This window comes from Paramisgurnus dabryanus, chromosome 8 (genome assembly GCF_030506205.2).
Source record: "Paramisgurnus dabryanus chromosome 8, PD_genome_1.1, whole genome shotgun sequence".
Lineage (NCBI taxonomy): Eukaryota > Metazoa > Chordata > Actinopteri > Cypriniformes > Cobitidae > Paramisgurnus > Paramisgurnus dabryanus.
The window spans coordinates 39,516,854-39,525,787 of NC_133344.1; the positions used below are offsets into that span (position 1 = coordinate 39,516,854).

The window sequence follows — 8,934 nt, forward strand, 5'->3', positions numbered from 1 at the left end:
TGCCGATTGCAACGATACCTCGTTTGTCATTTTCCATCATTCTGTTCATGTGTTATTGTAAGGCATATGGTAAATGATTTTTTCGCTACTCCTTTTACAAATTTTGTTTATTTTATGCCAGGTTCTGCTCGTATAATGTTTGGAGCAATCCGCACAGAAATGACTGAACAGATTTTTCTTGCACCTAGGAATTTTTTGAGAAAAACCTCTGTAAAGTTGATCGTCCCTGTGATGTTGTCTATTTGTCATAGTTAATTACTTTATATTACATTTTATAGCGTTACTCTACGGAATGTTCTTCTTGTCTTCAATCTCACTTGAGCTTTTAGATTCTCATATACATTGTATTTCTGTGATTTCTGCTCTGCGGTGTCATTTCTACATCTTTGGTGATTGGCATATGTCAATGCTTGCATTTCTGTAATCTCTTTCCTGCTGCCCCTTGAGCTGTGTCTGCTGAGTGGCGCATCCACTAAGTCGTATGCATAGAGATCCTGAGTTCATGGGTTCGAATCCCACCTGAGGCAGGTGTTAATTTCTTCTATTAAAGTTTTGTTCTTTCCCACCTATTCTTCTTGACCTGTCTGTAGTTCACATATGTTCTATTTTTGCCATGTTTTCTGTTGCTGCTCTGCACTGCGGTGGTTCTGCTCTGTCATTGCAACGCTTTGGGTACTTGCTGCGCTTTGTGTTCTTGATGCACCTTGGGTGGTCAGTGAGCATTGGGTGATTGATACCTTCTATGTTGCTTGCTGTGCTTTGGGTGCTCATTGCGCTAAAGGTGCTTGGCCCCGAATCGCTGCTTGCAGCTATATTTAGGGGTCAAGCACCGAAGGTGCTGAGACACCTATTGGAATTGTACTTTTTTCTTCTTCTTAGCCATTGGTGTCTATGGCAGCCCTATGAACCGTATGTAGGAAAATGATGAAATTTGGCACAGTTGTAGTGGTGGTCATAAATAGTCATTTGGCCAAAAATGGGGTCTCTAGCAGTAACTCTATAGCGCCACCATCATCTCAAAAATTCAATGTTCAAATGGTTATAACTCGTGATCCATTTGCTCTATGAAAATTCTACTTAGTACACGTGATTGCTCTCCTCATGCTTATTGTTTTTAATACCTTACAGTAAGACTCCACCCATTACAGTAGCGGCCATTTTGAAATGTACAGTATTTCGTTTTTTCGCTACTCCTCCTTCAAATTTGGTTCAATTCTTATGAGATTTGGCACATGTGATCTTTGGAGTGAGCCGCATAGAAATGACTGAACAGAATTTTGATATTTTTCTTTATTTAAAAGTAATTAATGCGTGAACTTAACGAGATTGACGCAAAATTGGTTCTGAAGCTGTATCTCGGTCATTCTTTGATCAATCGAGATGAAATTTGGTACGCTTCATGTCGACCATGAACTGGGGGTCCATGCCAAATTTGGTGACAGCGCCACCTATGGGTCATGAGATAGTAAAAAAGGCTATTTTTGCGCATAACTTCTGAATCGTTTGTCAGAAAATTATGATATTGGTGTCTACGGATTCCTTACCTCATGCCGCATCTGTCGATGTGTATTATGCCGGGTTTGACCGAACCGCCTGTCCGCCATTTTGAAATTTGTCATAAATTGTTATAACTTTTGAAGTATTGGATATATTGGCGCAAAAATCGGTAGGAAGCTTTGGCATGATGTCCTGATTGTATCTGGGAAGTCAGAATACAGCGCCACCTAGGGGTTATAAACTATAACAGTTCTTATAGAACTGCTCATAACTTCTGAATACTTTGTCGGATATTAATTTTCTTTGTGAAATTGTATTCACTGGTTTATGCCGATTGCAACGATACCTCGTTTGTCATTTTCCATCATTCTGTTCATGTGTTATTGTAAGGCATATGGTAAATGATTTTTTCGCTACTCCTTTTACAAATTTTGTTTATTTTATGCCAGGTTCTGCTCGTATAATGTTTGGAGCAATCCGCACAGAAATGACTGAACAGATTTTTCTTGCACCTAGGAATTTTTTTGAGAAAAACCTCTGTAAAGTTGATCGTCCCTGTGATGTTGTCTATTTGTCATAGTTAATTACTTTATATTACATTTTATAGCGTTACTCTACGGAATGTTCTTCTTGTCTTCAATCTCACTTGAGCTTTTTGATTCTCATATACATTGTATTTCTGTGATTTCTGCTCTGCGGTGTCATTTCTACATCTTTGGTGATTGGCATATGTCAATGCTTGCCTTTCTGTAATCTCTTTCCTGCTGCCCCTTGAGCTGTGTCTGCTGAGTGGCGCATCCACTAAGTCGTATGCATAGAGATCCTGAGTTCATGGGTTCGAATCCCACCTGAGGCAGGTGTTAATTTCTTCTATTAAAGTTTTGTTCTTTCCCACCTATTCTTCTTGACCTGTCTGTAGTTCACATATGTTCTATTTTTGCCATGTTTTCTGTTGCTGCTCTGCACTGCGGTGGTTCTGCTCTGTCATTGCAACGCTTTGGGTACTTGCTGCGCTTTGTGTTCTTGATGCACCTTGGGTGGTCAGTGAGCATTGGGTGATTGATACCTTCTATGTTGCTTGCTGTGCTTTGGGTGCTCATTGCGCTAAAGGTGCTTGGCCCCGAATCGCTGCTTGCAGCTATATTTATTATTATTATTATATTTCTTCTTCCCCAATGGGAGTCTATGGCAGCCCTATGAACCGTACATAGGAAAATGAAAAAAATTTGCCACACTTGTAGTGGTGGTCCTAAATAGTTATGTGACCAAATATGGGGTCTCTAGCATTAACTCTATAGCGCCACCAACACTTCAAAAATTCAATATTCAAATGGTTATAACTCTAGAATAATTTGATCAACAAAAATTCTACTTAGTACATCTGATTGCTCTCCTCACGCTCATTACAATGAACACCTTACATTAAGACTCCACCCATTACAGTAGCGGCCATTTTGAAAAGTACAGTATTTTGTTTTTTCGCTACTACTTTTGCAGCGTTCATTGCATTGTTACGCAATTTGGCACAGATAATCTTTGGACCGAGGTGCATAGAAATGACCGAACAGAATTTTGATTTTTATCTTTGTTCAAAAGTTATAAATGCGTACATTTATCGAGGTCGACCCAAAATTCGTTCTGAGTCATTATCTCGGTCATTCTTTGATCAATTGAAATAAAACTTGGTACCCTTCATAAGGACCATGAACTGGGGTACCATGTCAAATTTGAGGACAGCGCCACCTATGGGTCATGAGATATGAAAAATGGCTATTTTTGCCCATAACCTTTGAAATGTTTGATAGAAAATTATGCTCTTGGTGTCTATGGATTCCTTGGCTCATGACAAATCTGTCGATATATATTATGCCAGAAATTAACAAACCGCCTGTCCACCATTTTGAATTTTGTCATATATTGTGATAACTATTATTCGATATAATGTATCGGCACAAAAATCGGTAGGGAGCATCGGTATGATGTCCTGAAGGTACCTGGGAAATCTGAAAACAGCGCCACCTAGGGTTTATAAACTATATAAAACAGCCTATAACTTCTAAAAACTTTGTCCGATATTCATTTTCTGTGTGAATTTTTATTCACTGGTTTCTGTCGATTGCAACGATATCTCATTTGTCAGTTTCCAACATTCTGTTAATATTTTATTACATAGCATATGTGAAGTAGTTTTTTCGCTACTACTTTTGCAAATTAAGTCTATTTTATGCCAGGCTCTGCTCACATAAACTTTAGAGCAATCCGCATAGAAATGACCAAACACATTTTTTATATTCTCTGCCATTCCCGAGAAATACCTCTCCAAAGTTGACTGTCCCTGTGACATTGTCTCTTTGTCATATTAAATTATTATGACTGTATTATAACATGTTGTACATTCCTATACAACATGTTTTTCTTGACTTAAACTTTAACTGTTCTCACTTAAACTATCTGATTATCATATAAATTGTAATTTTGTTATTTCTGCTCTGCAATGTCATGTCTGCATCTTCCTTGATTGTGCCATTTGAATGTTTGCAGCTCTGAAAACCTTGGCTAGCTACACTGCCTGTGTAGCGCAGTCTACTAAACGCATGCATCAAAACTCAGAGGTTGAGGGTTCGAATCCCACCTGATGCATGTGTTATGTTTTACTAATAAGATTTTGTTTTGAGTTTATTCTCACCTATTATTCTTAACCAGTCTGTTTTCCATGTTCTGCACTGCTTGTCATAATTTGGTTGCCAATCGCCACCACCATTTCAAAAATGCAGTAGCAGCCATTTTGAAAAGTACAGTATTCAGTTTTTTTGCTACTACTTTTGCAGTGTTTCTTGAATTGTTACACAATTTGGCTCAAATTTTCTTTGGACGGAGCCGCAGAGAAATGACCGAACAGAATTTTGATTTTTATCTTTGTTCAAAAGTTATAAATGCGTACATTTATCGATGTCGACCCAAAATTCGTTCTGAGTCATTATCTCGGTCATTCTTTGATCAATTGAAATGAAACTTGGTACCCTTCATAAGGACCATGAACTGGGGTACCATGCCAAATTTGAGGACAGCGCCACCTATGGGTCATGAGATATGAAAAATGGCTATTTTTGCCCATAACTATTGAAATGTTTGATAGAAAATTATGATCTTGGTGTCTATGGATTCCTTGGCTCATGACAAATCTGTCGATATATATTATGCCAGAAATTACCAAACCGCCTGTACACTATTTTGAATTTTGTTTTAAATTGGGATAACTATTATTCTATATAATGTATCGGCACAAAAATCGGTAGGAAGCATTGGTATGATGTCCTAAAGGTACCTGGGAAATCTGAAGACAGCGCCACCTAGGGTTCATAAACTATATAAAACAGCCCATAACTTCTGAAAACTTTGTCTGATATTCATTTTCTTTGTGAATTTTTATTCACTGGTTTATGTCGATTGCAACGATATCTCATTTGTCAGTTTTCAACATTCTGTTCATGTCTTATTTCATAGCATATGTGAAGTAGTTTTTTCGCTACTACTTTTGCAAATTAAGTCTTTTTTATGCCAGGCTCTGCTCACATAAACTTTGGAGCAATCCGCACAGAAATGACCAAACACATTTTTGATATTCTCTGCCATTCCCGAGAAATACCTGTCCAAAGTTGACTGTCCCTGTGACATTGTCTCATTAAAATTATTATGACTGTATTATAACATGTTGTGCATTCCTATACAACATGTTTTTCTTGACTTTAACTTTAACTGTTCTCACTTAAACTATCTGATTCTCATATAAATTGTAATTTTGTTATTTCTGCTCTGCAATGTCATGTCTGCACCTTCCTTGATTGGGCCATTTGAATGTTTGCAGCTCTGAAAACCTTGGCTGGCTACACTGCCTGTGTAGCGCAGTCTATTAAACGCATGCATCAAAACTCAGAGGTTGAGGGTTCGAATCCCGTCTGATGCATGTGTTATGTTTTTCTATTAATATTTGTTTTGAGTTTATTCTCACCTATTATTCTCAACCAGTCTGTTTTCCATGTTCTGCACGGCTTGCAGTAATTTGGTGGCCAAGCATCATCACCAGTTCAAATATGCAGTAGCGGCCATTTTGAAAAGTACAGTATTCAGTTTTTTTGCTACTACTTTTGCAGTGTTTGTTGAATTGTTACACAATTTGGCTCAGATTATCTTTGGACCGAGCCACATAGAAATGACCAAACATAATTTTGATATTTATCTTTGTTCAAAAGTAATACATTTGTCAACAGGAATAACTTTTAAACCATTTAATCAACTAAACTTCTATGGAGAATATTTGATGGGGTAATCTATGCCTTCCCAGTAGCTCAACCAAATGCGTGATGGGCATGAAATCCAGAGGTTGCAGGTTCAAATCCACCATACGGCGGCAATCAAAATGGTTGACAAATTTGTGTCATGTAGAGTCAAATGTTCGAACAGTTTTGACTACCTACAGGGGTTTTAAAAAATATTCTCTTCTTGAGAAAAATCTCTCCAAACTTGAACATACACATTGTCACTTCAGCAATCTAACTTAAGCAGCTGTCTGTATGTATGTCTCCCCTGTAGCTCAACCAGATGAGTGACAGGCATGACACCTGGAGATCATGGGTTCAAATCCTGGCTAGGGCAGCAATTGAAGTCTCTTACTTTAGAGTCAAAAGCTTCAATTCATTATTTGTATTTTACTTTATTATTTTAAGAGGTATTATTTCGTTTGTGCTCTTTTGGTTTAAGTCTCATGTGTAACATGTATGATGCTTTAGTGGTTCAATTGTTTTCTAGGTCAGCATTGGACTAATCGGTCCTTCTTTCAACATGCACATAAATATTATACTTCAAAATTTTTTTTTTTTCATTATGTTCATTCTCATCTCTGAGTCCTGTGTGCTGATAGTTCCCATACATATCTGCTACATTGCATTCTTCAATTGCATGTCCTTTCAGCTTCGTTGCGTGTTGCAGGACCATTGTTGCTTGGCCCCGTATCGCTGTCTACAGCTATATTTTACTGATGTTTTCTGCATTTTTAGGTGACATGCATTCTACATAATAAATACTGAAATACAGGTAACTTTGCTTTACCTTCTGGTAGAGGTCATACCACTTCCGCTGCCTTGGGGAAGGTCTATTTCCTCCTCCAGATGGCCAAACTCCAGAGCTGGCAAAAGCCCTCAACCGTGCCATCCACTCGCCATCTCCCATAGCCTTGTGGCTCTTTGGCTTTGTGCTCATCTGAACATAACAAGGAAATAATAGTAAACAAGTGTATTTTTGCATATCCTGGACAACTAAACCTTTTTTATCAAATTATAATGATAACAGCTATAAAATGGCAAAGCTTTATTTTATGTTTTTTTTTAACTAGTGGCTTTTTAGCATGCATATTACTAGAATATTGACTGTTAATTAGTGATTATTAAACACATATTAATGTCTTATTCTAACCTAAACATAATAACTAATTTACTAACTATTAATAAAGTAAAGCATGAAACAATGAGCTTTTTAAGGGAAAAGTCATAGTTAATCCCCATACTAAAGTGTTGCCAAACAAATTAATTAAAAAACAACAATTAAAGCTAACTAAATGATGTACAATTAGCCATGGTTTTACTACAAAAAACATGTATAGTTAAACCATGGTAACCACAAACCTTGGTTTGTTTTACTAACCGCAGTTTAACCATTATATTCACAGTAAAAACTGTGTTTATACAAATAGAATCAATCCACCAACCAAAATTATGCTTACTGCACTTTTACCAAAGTAAAACCATGTTAAGGAATGACAACATCTACAACTATAACACTGTTTTTATTCAAACCAAACTTTAAGCTGACTTTTGGTGTTTTAGATCTTAGATTACATGCAACATATGATAACGTGAACAGAGTTTATAAACCCAAACACTTTTACCACATTAAAATCATGGTCAATATAAGTAATGACAACATCTACAATTATAACACTGTTTTTTTCATTCAAACCGAACTTCAAGCTAACTAAATGGTATTTTAAATGTTAGATTACATGCAACTCGTGATAACGTGATCACAGTTTATAAACACAAACACTTTTACCACAGTAAAACCATGGTAATACAACGAATTACATTCAAACCGAACTTTAAGCTGACTAAATGGTATTTTAAATGTTAGATAATAAGCAACTCGTGATAACGTGACCACAGTTTATAAACACAAACACTTTTACCACCGTAAAACCATGGTAATACAACGAATTACATTTAAACCGACCTTTTAAGCTGACTAAATGGTGTTTTAAATGTTAGATTACATGCAACTCGTGATAACGCGACCACAGTTTATAACACATCACAAAATAAAGTCTTAACATGCATTTAATGAGGATATCATTCAAATTTAACGTTATAGCACTATCGATTAAGTTTCATACGAGACACTCGACAAAACGACGTTGTGTGACTGAAAAAAATTAACGAATATATTAACAATTAATAATATAGTAAACAGAAGAAGAAAATACATTTATTACTTACTTTGTTCAATTATAACTTCGCAGATAATATTCCGAGAGTGAAGTGTCGATATTCCTATAATGAATGTAAGCGGCGCCGGTGGGTGGCTTGCGATTGGCTCTCTCACAATGGAGAGCGAGCGGCGCGATTGGCTCTCGTCCATTCTCACAATGGACAGCGAGCGACGCGATTGGCTCTCGTCCATTCTCACAATGGACAGTGAGATCAGCGATTGGACGAGAACTGAGCCTTAGAGACAGACGATCCTGATCCAGGTAGCGCCACAGAGACGGACGAGAGAGCAGTGTGGGATGGCGGAGGACGGATCAGAGGGCTGTTTGACAGCGGGCGAAAAGGATAACGCGAAGAATGGAGTCCTAACTGTGTACATAGGAGAGCTTATTTCCTGGGAACCAACATTTGCAACAGAAATGCAAAGAGACGTCTCGGTCAGGATTTTTATAAAGGCCACTTGGCCTGGGGCTGCAATGTAAAGCTCCAACGAGAAAAGCAGCTAACACGCCCAACGTGGGGCTCGAACCCACGACCCTGAGATTAAGAGTCTCATGCTCTACCGACTGAGCTAGCCGGGCCTAATGTTGTGTTGTTTGCTGGCTGATTGCAAGCCGTTACCTTCTTGAAGAAACAGCACAAACAGATGCCTTGCATGTTGCACGGGTAAAGGCAAGCTCAGGCCACGTGGCTTCTGGTTGGAGTTTTCCATAGCAGGCAGAATAATTAAGGTCCGCTGCAAAACCTCTTGCTCGCAGGCGAGTCTGTGCTCGTTGCAGATGCTGATGCTTGTTGTTTTTGAGCAGACCATCGATGTGATCCGGGCACATCTCGAGCATTTATGAGGAAACGTTTTTGTCCATTGGTCGTGACTGCCTCTTCACCATTGGTCTTTCAGTTT

The 8,934-nt window shown here is 37.9% G+C and overlaps 1 non-coding gene across 1 annotated transcript; it reads right to left on the minus strand.

Moving 5' to 3' along the window:
* Positions 1–8,541: 8,541 nt before the first annotated feature.
* Positions 8,542–8,614, minus strand: trnak-cuu (transfer RNA lysine (anticodon CUU)). Its single transcript has one exon. It is a non-coding gene; the product is annotated as a tRNA-Lys (tRNA).
* Positions 8,615–8,934: the final 320 nt, after the last annotated feature.